The sequence below is a fragment of the Rhinichthys klamathensis genome, unplaced genomic scaffold, assembly GCF_029890125.1.
Source record: "Rhinichthys klamathensis goyatoka isolate OS25496 unplaced genomic scaffold, OSU_Roscu_1.1 h1tg000232l_1, whole genome shotgun sequence".
Taxonomy (NCBI): domain Eukaryota; kingdom Metazoa; phylum Chordata; class Actinopteri; order Cypriniformes; family Leuciscidae; genus Rhinichthys; species Rhinichthys klamathensis.
In genome coordinates, this window is record NW_026606756.1 from 3,637,301 (window position 1) to 3,648,982 (window position 11,682).

Here is an 11,682-nt window from a genome sequence, read left to right on the forward strand (position 1 = left end):
CAGGGGCCGTTGATCCTGCACCAGAGCTCACTGATCCTGCGCCAGTCCTGTCCAGCGCAGAGTTTCCTTCGCCGCTGGTTCTGCTTAGCTCAGGGCCCTCTTCACCGCCGTGGCCGCCCGAGGGGTCTTCACCGCCGTGGCCGCCCGAGGGGTCTTCACCGCCGTGGCCGCCCGAGGGGTCTTCACCGCCGTGGCCGCCCGAGGGGTCTTCACCGCCGTGGCCGCCCGAGGGGTCTTCACCGCCGTGGCCGCCCGAGGGGTCTTCACCGCCGTGGCCGCCCGAGGGGTCTTCACCGCCGTGGCCGCCCGAGGGGTCTTCACCGCCGTGGCCGCCCGAAGGGTCTTCACCGCCGTGGCCGCCCGAAGGGTCCTCTCCGCCGTGGCCGCCCGAAGGGTCTTCACCGCCCTGGCCGCCCGAAGGGTCTTCACCGCCCTGGCCACCTGAACTGCCTGCTCCACCCTGGTCGCCTGCACAGCCTGGTCTGCCCACGCTCCATGGCCCAGGTCCACCATGTCCTGGTCCCGTTCCCCTGTGCGGGCCTGGCCCTCCATCCCTCCCCCAGACCGCCTCCGCTTCACCACCCTCCTGAACTATTGTTTTTTTGTTTTTATGGGCGTATGGGCAAATACGGCTGACAATTAGCATACAGTTTGGATTGGCCAGTGCCGCTGCTAGCCATTTTGGTGCCCTAAGTATAATTCCTTTATGATTCCCCCCCGAGAAAACGTTTGTTATTGCCAGTTTAACTTTTTTGGGGGGGGAGGGGGGCACCATCGTCACTTTATAGAGCAATTAAATACTCTTGTTCCGCCTGTTTTGTTATATACATGCCTAAAAAGTGCCTAATAATATTTCTATACTGAAATAATATCGGCATTATAATTATTATGACTATGGTGATTTATTTTTCATTAGGCTATTTTTGGTGCCCCCTCAGCACTTGGTGCCCTACGCACAGCGCGTGATGCGCGTGGTGGGAGCGGCGGTGCTGGGATTGGCGGTATGGTTCCGTTTTGGGCGAGAACTCCCTGCGCATCCATGAAGCCTAGCATGGATAAGAGCAGGGAGAGCAGCAATAAGCCCCCTTAGGGTAAACAGAACAGAACCAACATGAATGTATGCAGATATCATTAATTCAAGATTTTAAAGTACAACATCATTCTAGAATTTATTCTGATTCAAGGGGAATCAGAATGCCAAATCCTGACTGGGCGAGAGGAGGAGCTGGGGATGGAGGAGGGTGATGAGCTCCTGAGAAATGCTATAGCTGCTGATAATAGTGAAGGAGCTAATATATGTATACAGTGATAGGCGTCATATTTCTATAGGTAGATGTGGATCAGCTGAGAGTCAGCTGATGTGAGCTTGACTAACGTGACCTGCCAGAACTGACGCTATGCTTGATTTATTGTTAGTTCACAAAACCCAATGCATAATGTAGACAAATTGAACCTGGTTGTAAAGTGTTACCAGATTTGGTTTTTGTTAATGTTCCTGTAACTCAGCTGGTAGAGCAATGAATTTGATTCCCAAAGAATGCATGTTGCTTGAATGCATTGCGTGGCACTTTAGATAGAAACATATATGAAAAATGCATAAATTTAAAAGTAACAGTTCACCCAAAACTGAACATTCTATCATCATTTACATACTTGCATGCATAATTTACATATTTACCCTCATGTTGTTCCAAACCTGTGTGATTGTGGAACACAAAAGAAGATATTTTGAATTATGTTGGTAACCAAATAGCTTTGATTGCCATTGACTTATATTGTATGGACATTTCTCAAACGTTAGAGTGTATGGAAGATAGTTAGAGGTTACGGAATACAATCCCAAATTTATCTCCGCTTGTTTAGCAGCCTGTTTAGTGTGTGCAGTGTCAAGCATTTTCAAGTAAGCTATTTCTATTTATTAAGAGACAAATTCATGGAAAGATTGTTTTTGTAAGACTTGTAATGAAGAGTTTAAAAATAATAATGTGTCTCAAGTCTGGTCTTTTTATATCATAGAATAAAACATACTGTAAATACCACTGTAACACTCACTAAAAAGAAAGAGGTGGAGAAAGAGAGAGAAAAAAAATCACATCTCACAGAAGTGTGAGATTAAATTTGCACCATCAGACATGTGTGATATAGAAGTTGGCATAAAAGTAACTGTTTCCCTGAGGAGAGGGAGCCAATATCATTAAGATTTACACAGCAGGGTGCTGTGGCTCACCTCTCCTCTCCCTAAGAGTACGTTGCTGTAAATAAGATCTGTTTAAAACAGAAAAACCACGTTTAGAAGAGACAGGAGAATGAATTCTGTATTAGAAGTGGAAATGTGCTAATTTTTACAAAAGCTGTAGGGAGAATGTTAAACAGAAGTGACAACTTATATTCAAACATAAAGGATTTCATTTCTAAAGGTCTTTAAAAAAGTGGATTTCAACCTTCATGTCCGGGTCACCAACAAAAAAAAAGTTTATTTCAGATGGCATTAACTATTAAAGGGATAGTTCATAGAAAAAAAGATTTTGTCATTAATTAACCCTCATGTCATTCCAAACCTGTATGACTTTTGCTTCTGCAGAACACAAAGGAAAAATATTTTGAAAAATGTTGTCCATACAATAAATGTCAACTGCTTCAGGACAACATTAGACCACATTGCCTTTCATTATATGGGGGGATAAAACGTTATTTTGTGTTCATACAGGTTTTGAATTACATAAAGGTAAGTAAATTATAACAGAATTACATTTTTGGTTGAACTATCCCTTTAATTAACAATGTATATTATGTATAACATAATGAGAGATGAATTTGAAGCTCAGTGGCTAGTAATATTATTAAAAAATGAGATAATGGTAAAATACAAAAATGCCTTATGAAAAGAATGAGATTTGTTTCAGAAACTTTATCCTGTAGTGTACGATTCACAGAGGCAATACTAATTACATCTTCATATAAGGGCAGATTTCTATGAAAGATCAATATAAAAATTGTTTAATCTCTCAAACAAAGGAAAGCGTCATTGGAGCTGGAAGCTATAACTCGTTGCAAAGAAATAAGACTGTTAATTTAGCCAGCAATAAAAACCAAAGGGCTTAGAGAAACGGATTTTTTCCAGGACATTAATCATGAAAATTTAATGGATATCAAATATTTAATACAGTGGAATGTACAACTTGTATTACTATGGCTCTCCTCAAATCGATCATGTCGGGAAAATCCATAATTAAAATTATGCTAGCGGGAGCAAATCATTAACATTCGGCTTTTCTCTTTCCTCTAGAAGAATGAAATGTACCAGCGCCTGCTGATGTATAGCCTATTACAGAAAAGGATAAATGATTACTCTCCTTATAAAAATGACTACTTAATTATATTGGAGTTATTCAAAGTGTGTAATATATCTTGAGATACTGAGTTCAACATTCGCTATAAAAAAAGTTAATTATGGTTGGGAGCTGGTAACAATGTTCTTACCTACCAAATTCAATTTTGTTACTGAAAGGAGTTAGCCATAGCATATCTGAAAACCCTAGTGTTTGTGTTGGTTTGCATTTTAAACTTGTGCTATACGCAAGAACATTTCTAAAGTAATTAATTTATCAAATTGTTAAAGGGCTGATAAATTAAGAACCTTTTGAAATGATCTCACTTAGTCTTAATATTGCATGTAACTACTTCATCTTCCTGTATGCAGGTTTAGCCTCTTATAAGTGAAACATCAAAAAGTATGTTTCAGCATTTCACTGCTCTATATATTTATTACATGATGTGGGAAAGAGCACAAGAGTATGAAAGAAAAAGCAAGGTTCAGTTACCCTGGGGAGATTCTTCCATTCTCTGCTCTTATGGCCTATAACACAAGGGGCACCAGATGCTCCAGGTGCACCCTATGAAGGTATATAAGCAGCTGGCATGCTGATACCAGTGTACTGCACAAAGGACCAAAGTTTATTTATATATTGGTGGTGGTACTGGGCAGGGGAGAAGATCATTTTCATTAATTTGATAAAAAAGTAATATTAATTAATATAAAATACATTTAGTTGTAATATATTTCAAAATATTAATTTCGGTGAAGACAAATCTTCAGCGGTCATTATTAGTGTTACATGATCTTTCTGAAATCATTATATTATGCTGATTTGGTGCTCAATAAACAAAGGTGCTGATTTTTTTTTTTAGTTGTGCTGTTTTTTTTTTCAGGATTCTTTCAAAAGAACAGCATAGTACATATAAATATTTTTAACATGATGAATTATTGCTGAATAAAACTATTAATCTCTTATAAAAAAAATAACTGACACTTTTGTAAGGTAGGAAATTATTTAGGAAATATGATATATTATATGTCTGCCTTCTGGATATGTTTGATATATTGAGTATTTAGCTAAGAAGTGCAGGGACCAAGGAAGCCCAGAGCCAGTTATAGCTCTTTATTTGCACTGTGAAGTGCACACATGCACAAACCAACCTATCCAACCCTTTCAAATTATTACTAAATAACACCTGATCTATAAGTTATAAGATGTCCTTTGTTTCAAGTTCCGTAAAGATCATATTTCATGTCATTTGTTTCAGAGAGATGAATCGTTGAGAGTATTATTTGACTATGAATGAAGTTCATTGACTTTCAAGAAAACTAGCAAGTGAGGGAGAGCGAGGGATACTGCTATATCTTTAAAGACCAGCAATGGCTGTGTACCCATGTGTCATCTCAATATAGAGGTGACTTACTTTAAAAATTCCTATTCAGCATTTCTCCTGCATTGAAGCAGTTCTGATAGGAACCTAGCACTTCAAATAGACTCCAAGGGAGTAGCATTCCAGGGCCGTTTTGTTCTTATGTGACTGATTTAAATAGATCAGTACTTTAAATAATGTGTTATTGTAACAAACTACTCCGAGACACGAAGTTTGAGAATCCAAATACAGGTTTTAATGGGAAAATCCAAGATCATAAACCGTATAACAGGCAGTGATCAAAAGAACAGGGTAATCAATCCAAACAATGACAAACAAATCCAGAGGGTGAGACAGGGACAGGGAAACCAGGACATAGACAGATAACAAAAGCCAGGAACCTGGAAACCAGTGGAAACGCTCAGAAATGCAGTGTTACATGTACAAGACTTCTCAGGGAATGAATGTGAAAACCAGGCTATTATAGGGTGAGTTAAACAAGGTAATGAGAGACAGGTGGATGCAATCAGGGATGATGAGTCCAGGCAGAGAGTTATGGGAAATGTAGTTTCAGTAGGGAAATGACAATAGTCCGGGGTGGAGTGCCCTCTGGTGGTAATGATGGGCACTCTCACAGGTAATGGTGACATAGCCCTCCCTCAAAAGAGCGGCTTCCAGACGCTCCAAAAATTGTCCAGGAGGGAGGTGGAGCGGAGGCGGACCCGGCGGCAGGATGGAGGGCCAGGGCCGTGGAGCGGAAGAGGGCCTGGAGACTGAGGCGGATCATACTGAGCAGGCGGCCGGGGTGGAGCAGGCCGGGCAGGTGTCCAAGGTGGAGCAGGCCGAGCAGGCGTCCAGGGTGGATCAGGCGCCGACGTTTCAGGGGGCCAGGGCGGATCCGACGGTTCAGGGGGCCAGGGCAGATCCGACGGTTCAGGGGCAGAGGTGGCCATCTTGTCTGAAGACACAGGTGTAGAGGCGGCCATCTTGTCCAAAGTCACAGGCGTGGCGGCGGCCATCTTGTCCGAAGACACAGGCGTGGCGGCGGCCATCACGGGACGAGACTCTGGAAGGGCGGCCATGACGAGACAAAAGTCTGGAAGGGCGACCATGACGGGACGAGAGTCTGGAAGGGTGGCCATGACGGGACGAGTGTCTGGAAGGGTGGCCATGACGGGACGAGACTCTGGAAGGGCGGCAGCCATGATGGGACGAGACTCTGGAACGGTGGCGGCCATGACGGGATGAGACTCTGGAACGGCTGTGGCCATCTTGGCTGAGGGGTCACGGGATGGAGTTTATGTGTGTGCCCACACACACAAAATAGCCGTGGCCATGATGATCAGCGCTGTATCATCCGGAGCTGACTCAGGCACGGCGGCCTCGACGTGAAGAAGCTCAGGCTCGGCAGGCATGACGTGAAGAAGCTCAGGCTCGGCAGGCATCTTCACAGGACATGGTGGTGAACTTAGTGGGCCAAGCTCCGCGGCCACCGGAGCTTGGTGCATACTGCCCCCTCCCAAAAAATGTCTAAGGGGAACGTCCTCCTCAAACTCCCCGACAGTGAAGGAGGGAACGGGTATAATCTAGGAACTCGCTCAGTGATCCTCGAGGACCATTACGGATTAAAGTGGATTTTAATGGGTTGTTGAGTCCATAACTCAATGAGAGCATAGTCTGGGAGGTTAGTGAAATTGGCAATACCTAGGAAGTCCTGAATGTGGTCCTCGAGCGAGCGAGTTCCTTGGCGAAGGTGGACGAGACGTATTGCTGGATCCATAGTGGTGAAGTCTTCTGTAACAAACTGCTCCGAGACACGAAGGTTGAGAATCCAAATAGAGTTTTTAATGGGAAAATCCAAGATCATAAACCGTATAACAGGCAGTGGTCAAAAGCACAGGGTAATCAGTCTAAACAATGACAAACAAATCCAGAGGACAAATCCTGAGACAGGAATGGGAAAACCAGGACACAGGCAGATAGTGATGTTACGTCTGACACCTACGCTCCGAAGCTTGTTTCAAACTCGAACGGTCCTTGCAATGAACCACTTCTTCGGAGCTTATTTAATTACGTCACTAGTCACGTGAAAATGATGTCTGAAGCAAACACACTGGTTCACTCCTGTAGTGAACCACCTGACTGCTTTGACAGCCCAATCCAGTGTTGACAGGTTTGAAACCTGGCGGCTGTATTTCTTATAAAAGTGAAGCCAAACCATGGCAACACCGTGGGTTGTAGTAGTCGGTGTTTGGATTGGCGTTATTGTTGAGGAGCCAGCGAGTTGTGATGGAGCCAGCGAGAAAGAGAAGTCGTTCCCAAGTTTGGGAACACTTTAAACTTATTTCCCCGAATAAGGTTAGTTCCTTGACATTTCTGCATACAAATATTTTTACATATGTAGTGAATGATATGGAGAAAGACAGAAACTTCAAAAAACCTCTGCTACATTATACAAGTACAACCAGTTACACAAGCACATCCTTTTCAACATACAAAAATATCAGTCCCACCAGTTAACAAGTTATAGAGTTCTGCTTCCCACAGCTAAACAAGATAAAGCTTTCACACATGATACTGCCCTGCTAAAAAAAACTATAGAAACCATTACAGAAATTCTATTGGATTTAATGGTTTTCATGGGAATTTTATTGGTTGTAATGGGAATTATAGTGGTCTCTGTGGGTCTCTACTGATATGTGATGGGTTCTATTGGTGGGGGCATTACATCATAATGGAATATGTCCCAAACACACTCCAAAAAATAATTCAGTTTCAGATATAAACAGAAACAGAAACACTCAGTTTCAGATATTCTCATGTTAATCTTGAGTACCTATAGAATAGTATTGCATCCTTCATATCTCCAAAAAGTCTTTAGTTTTATTATATTTATGAAAGAAAGATAGGCTGTACCCAGTCTTTCCGGAAAAAAACGAGCGGGTCGAGGTATGCTGTGTGGGCGGAGCTAAATAATCACGAGCGTGCGAAGCTTTTGCGTTGAGAGCGTCTGGAAGCTGTGACATCCCAAAACAAACCATGGCTAACAATCAGATTCAGCCATACATTTTTGATCCCGAATCAGATCCCAAGGCTAAAATTGAAGATGAGCAGCAGCAGCAACGACTACAGCAGGACGTCTCTGTGGTGTGTACTGGAACTGTATAACTTATATTTGCTTAGCGGTTTTTGTGACTAATTTTCACTTTAACTAAACTTTATGTCGTCATATTTATTTTTTTCTTTAAAGGTGTACATGTGGGAAGTGTAGTTTGATGCCGACTGAGGCGGAAAACGTTTGCTGCCAAGAAATAGAACCGCCCAGATAGCAATGAGTCGGCGGACCACCGTCGGTTCTCCGGCGGCAGTAGAAGCGTCAGAATGGCGACATCGCAAACACGTTGGACGGCGCACTGCCGGCGGCAGCCGCTTTTTAAAAGCGGCAGCCGCCTTCCTACCGCCTTCGTTAAGCGGCCGGCCCGCGGGCCAACCGCCGTTCCGCCGCGCTTTATATTGAAGGCCGTCCTTCCGCGGCCCGCCGGAGGCAAACGCTATTTTCGAGCGCTCTGCCGCCGCTTATTCTGGCTATATATATATATATTATTTTATTTATAGCATGCAGTTTATCAAGAATAATGATTGCTCAAACCAGACAAATTTACAATTGGCATTTTTATTCCACATTTCAAAGTACAGTAACTGTCATTTAAACAAGATGTTTCAGATCACTGAAACATAACAGAAAAATAAATAAATCAATATACTAACATGCAGGTTTCCAATTCAATTTTGGTTAAACAGCCTTACAAGCAAATTACAACACTTACAATAAGTGTTCATATAAAAAGGACAGCTCTAGAGTAACAAATTACCAGTAAACATTATGACAAGTAAAGAGGATATTTGATACCAAATAATGTGCAAGATACCAAATAAAAAAAAGTATAACTACATTTACAAGCCATTTCTAACAATATGATAAGTGGTAGTAATTTATAGTAAAGCTCTGGAGTAGAATAGGCCATTATAACGGCAATGCTGACCTGTGGCACAAGGATTTACAAGCTTTATTTGAAAAAGAAAAAAAAGAAAGTAATTTCTACAGTGAGTGAGTGTAGTCTGACACTTCTGACTTCTTTAGGGGTCTTGATTCTACTGACTGCAAGATAAAGAAAGGATTCCAGTTGTCAGTGATTCTGGGGTGTCAGTAGTCAGTCTAGTTTTAAGTGGTCGGCTGTGGGTCCCTCTCAGCTGTGCGGCGCCTTTTTCTGCCTTCACGGTCAGATGCTCCTTTCAGGTAACGCGTAACGTTAACCTGGACTGCCTCATCAGTGCATCCTGGGTTGCCGGGTCCTTCCGGATGGCTAATATAGAAAATACAGATCTGTCATTTAATTTGAATTGCATGAGGACAATAGGACATACACATCATGTATCCAATAAAAAAATCCGATAAAAAATATCCAACTTACTTTGAACAATGGTCTTCAGGAACATGTCTCTAAAACATGCTTTATCCCCTACACCAAGCTGAAAATCCAAAAAAGTGTTACAAATTACATTTCTCTGAAGCTTCTCATAAATAAATAAAAAATGTGAAAGGCTAAGGATTCAGACTGTAATATATGCAGTATACAATCTTAAATTTTACTTTATATCTAGGTCTACTACATGTACAGGTAGCCCCAGTGGGAATGGGCTATATGCACGCATAAGTTCCGCATTTGACGCAAGGATGCTCGTCAGTTTCCGGTTGGGGAGATTAAAGCGGAGGAAAACCGAGGAAAACGGGATTATGGCAGAGTCTTCAAAATTTACTGTCCTCCCGTCTTTGAAACGAAACTTGCATAAGTTTAGATGTAATTTTATATATAATTATGTTTATTTAATATAATTTAAAAAAGAAGCATAAACACAACGAGGTGTGTCTGTTTTGTCAGTTTTTGTGACTAACGCTTCTTTAGTATAACCATGGAGTATACAATTCAATATAAATTCTCGGTATTGCATTGGACTCTATGATCGGCGGAAGTTATCGAGCATTCTTGACCTTCACCGGAAATACCGCCGTGCATAGAGCCCATTAAACCGACAGCCACAGGTGCTGTTTGCAAGTTGTACCTAATTGCTCAGTGCAAGCAAACGTCTTCAACATTGTTTGTTGAACTTGCTTCACCTGCTCTTGAAGTAAGATTTTACAATTCGTGTTTTTATATGTAATATTGTAGTGTTTATTATAAATGATTTATCTGTGCACTTCATTATTCTTTTAAAATTCATGTAGCCTTATAATCTTTAATCAAATACGTTACCCTTCCCTCCCCCCTCGAAACGACTTCTCTTCTCTTCCGGTCATGTGCTATGGCGCGAGGGCGTGGCAACTCCCCTCAAACCGTGCTATGAGCAGAGATGGAGAAGAGGAGCGCTAGAGTAAAACCCTGCCCTCCGTTCAATATACTGTTTCATTTTTAAATACGTCACAACACTGGAGAAAAGTCGTTTGTAACTTCCGGTTCATGCCGACTTCAAATAGAAGCAATAGTTTCCAAGACAAAAAAACTTCACAAATAACATCACTTACTTGTACTCAAACTCTTGGCTCTGTGAAGTGGAGTCTGGATTACTGGGGAGAAACCTGGTTGCGAGAAAGAGGAAACAGAAATTTGAAAATCTAACAAATGGTATAGTTTAGTGGCAGGATCACAAATCCAGCATAACAGCAATAGATTTTACATACCAGTTCAGCATTTTCCTGGTTTTCTGGAATCGATGCATCTTTCTAGAGTTTTTTTTCTTGAGACTTCCAAGATTCTAGAGTAGGGAATAATGAATGAAAGAGTCAGTTATCCACAATAAACAGAAAATAAATTACACAGATGAAATACAGGAAAATCAAATACACAAGTCAGACCCATTTACCTGCTCCCTTCATGAACTTAAAATGATGTTTCTCCCAGGTGCTGTGTGGAGGTGTGCAGAGGATGGCTAAATTGTTGCCTTCGTCTTTTTGCTGAGGTTAAATGGGGGCCAATGGCACATGCTCTCGCTGAGCCACTCTTGCGGAACCACTGCAAATGGCAGATCCTCCTCGTTGATAAACTGAACAATGTGAACCATCTAAAATAGAAGAAAATTTTGCATAAAGTATACTTTTTGATTAATTTCCAGGCAAAATCAATAATATTAAAATGCTCACCCCTTCAAAAAAACGAGTCATTTTCACAAGTGGATCAACAGAAAACCATGTTCAGACAAACACAATCATATACATATACACACATATATACATATACACACATACATATATATATATATATATACACACACACATAGTTATTTTTGTAAGAAAACACCAAAAGTTAAACTTTCTAGATGTAAAGCTTTCTTTCTAGATGTAAAGCTTTGGCGCTCTACTGTAGCTAGATACATTTCAACATGTCGAACATGCTTGAATTCAGTGAGTAAAAAAGGCGAAGCAGCATGTGTTAGCTAACACTGTAAGTTAAACTAGACTAGCAGCATGGTTGTCGAATCAAACAAAACATCATTATGTTTAGTTAGAAAACAACACAAGTTATACTTTTCAGTCTTTCTTGTTGTAAAGATTTTGCTAACGTTACCATTCCCACGTGGGCGGGAGAATTGTCCTTCAGGATTTGGTTACGTAAGTTAGTTAATTATTCGACTGACCAATACGATCTTAAACCACATACTGTAGTACTCACACTTGCATAAACATACGTAAATATAGTTAAAAGAAGAAAAGAAAAAACTAACGCCAGGAAGAAACTAAGTAACGTTAGCTATGTCAGAAACATGACGAAAACTTTGTAAACAAGGCTAACTTACTAGCTTGACTAGTAAGGCAAGAACATATTTGAAAAAGATGAACTAAAAATGTAAAAAATGAACATAATATTGCGTTACACAAAAAGGAAAAATGTACTTACTTTAAAGATCGTAGTCAATGACTATAGGATATCGTCTCCAAATACT

At 41.2% G+C, this 11,682-nt stretch overlaps 1 long non-coding RNA gene across 1 annotated transcript; it reads right to left on the reverse strand.

The window, feature by feature from the left end:
- Positions 1-9,906: 9,906 nt before the first annotated feature.
- LOC130099611 (uncharacterized) lies at positions 9,907-10,785 on the reverse strand. Its single transcript, XR_008808421.1, has 3 exons — positions 10,606-10,785; positions 10,424-10,497; positions 9,907-10,321 (listed from the first exon to the last, which is right to left on the reverse strand). It is a non-coding gene; the product is annotated as an uncharacterized LOC130099611 (long non-coding RNA).
- Positions 10,786-11,682: the final 897 nt, after the last annotated feature.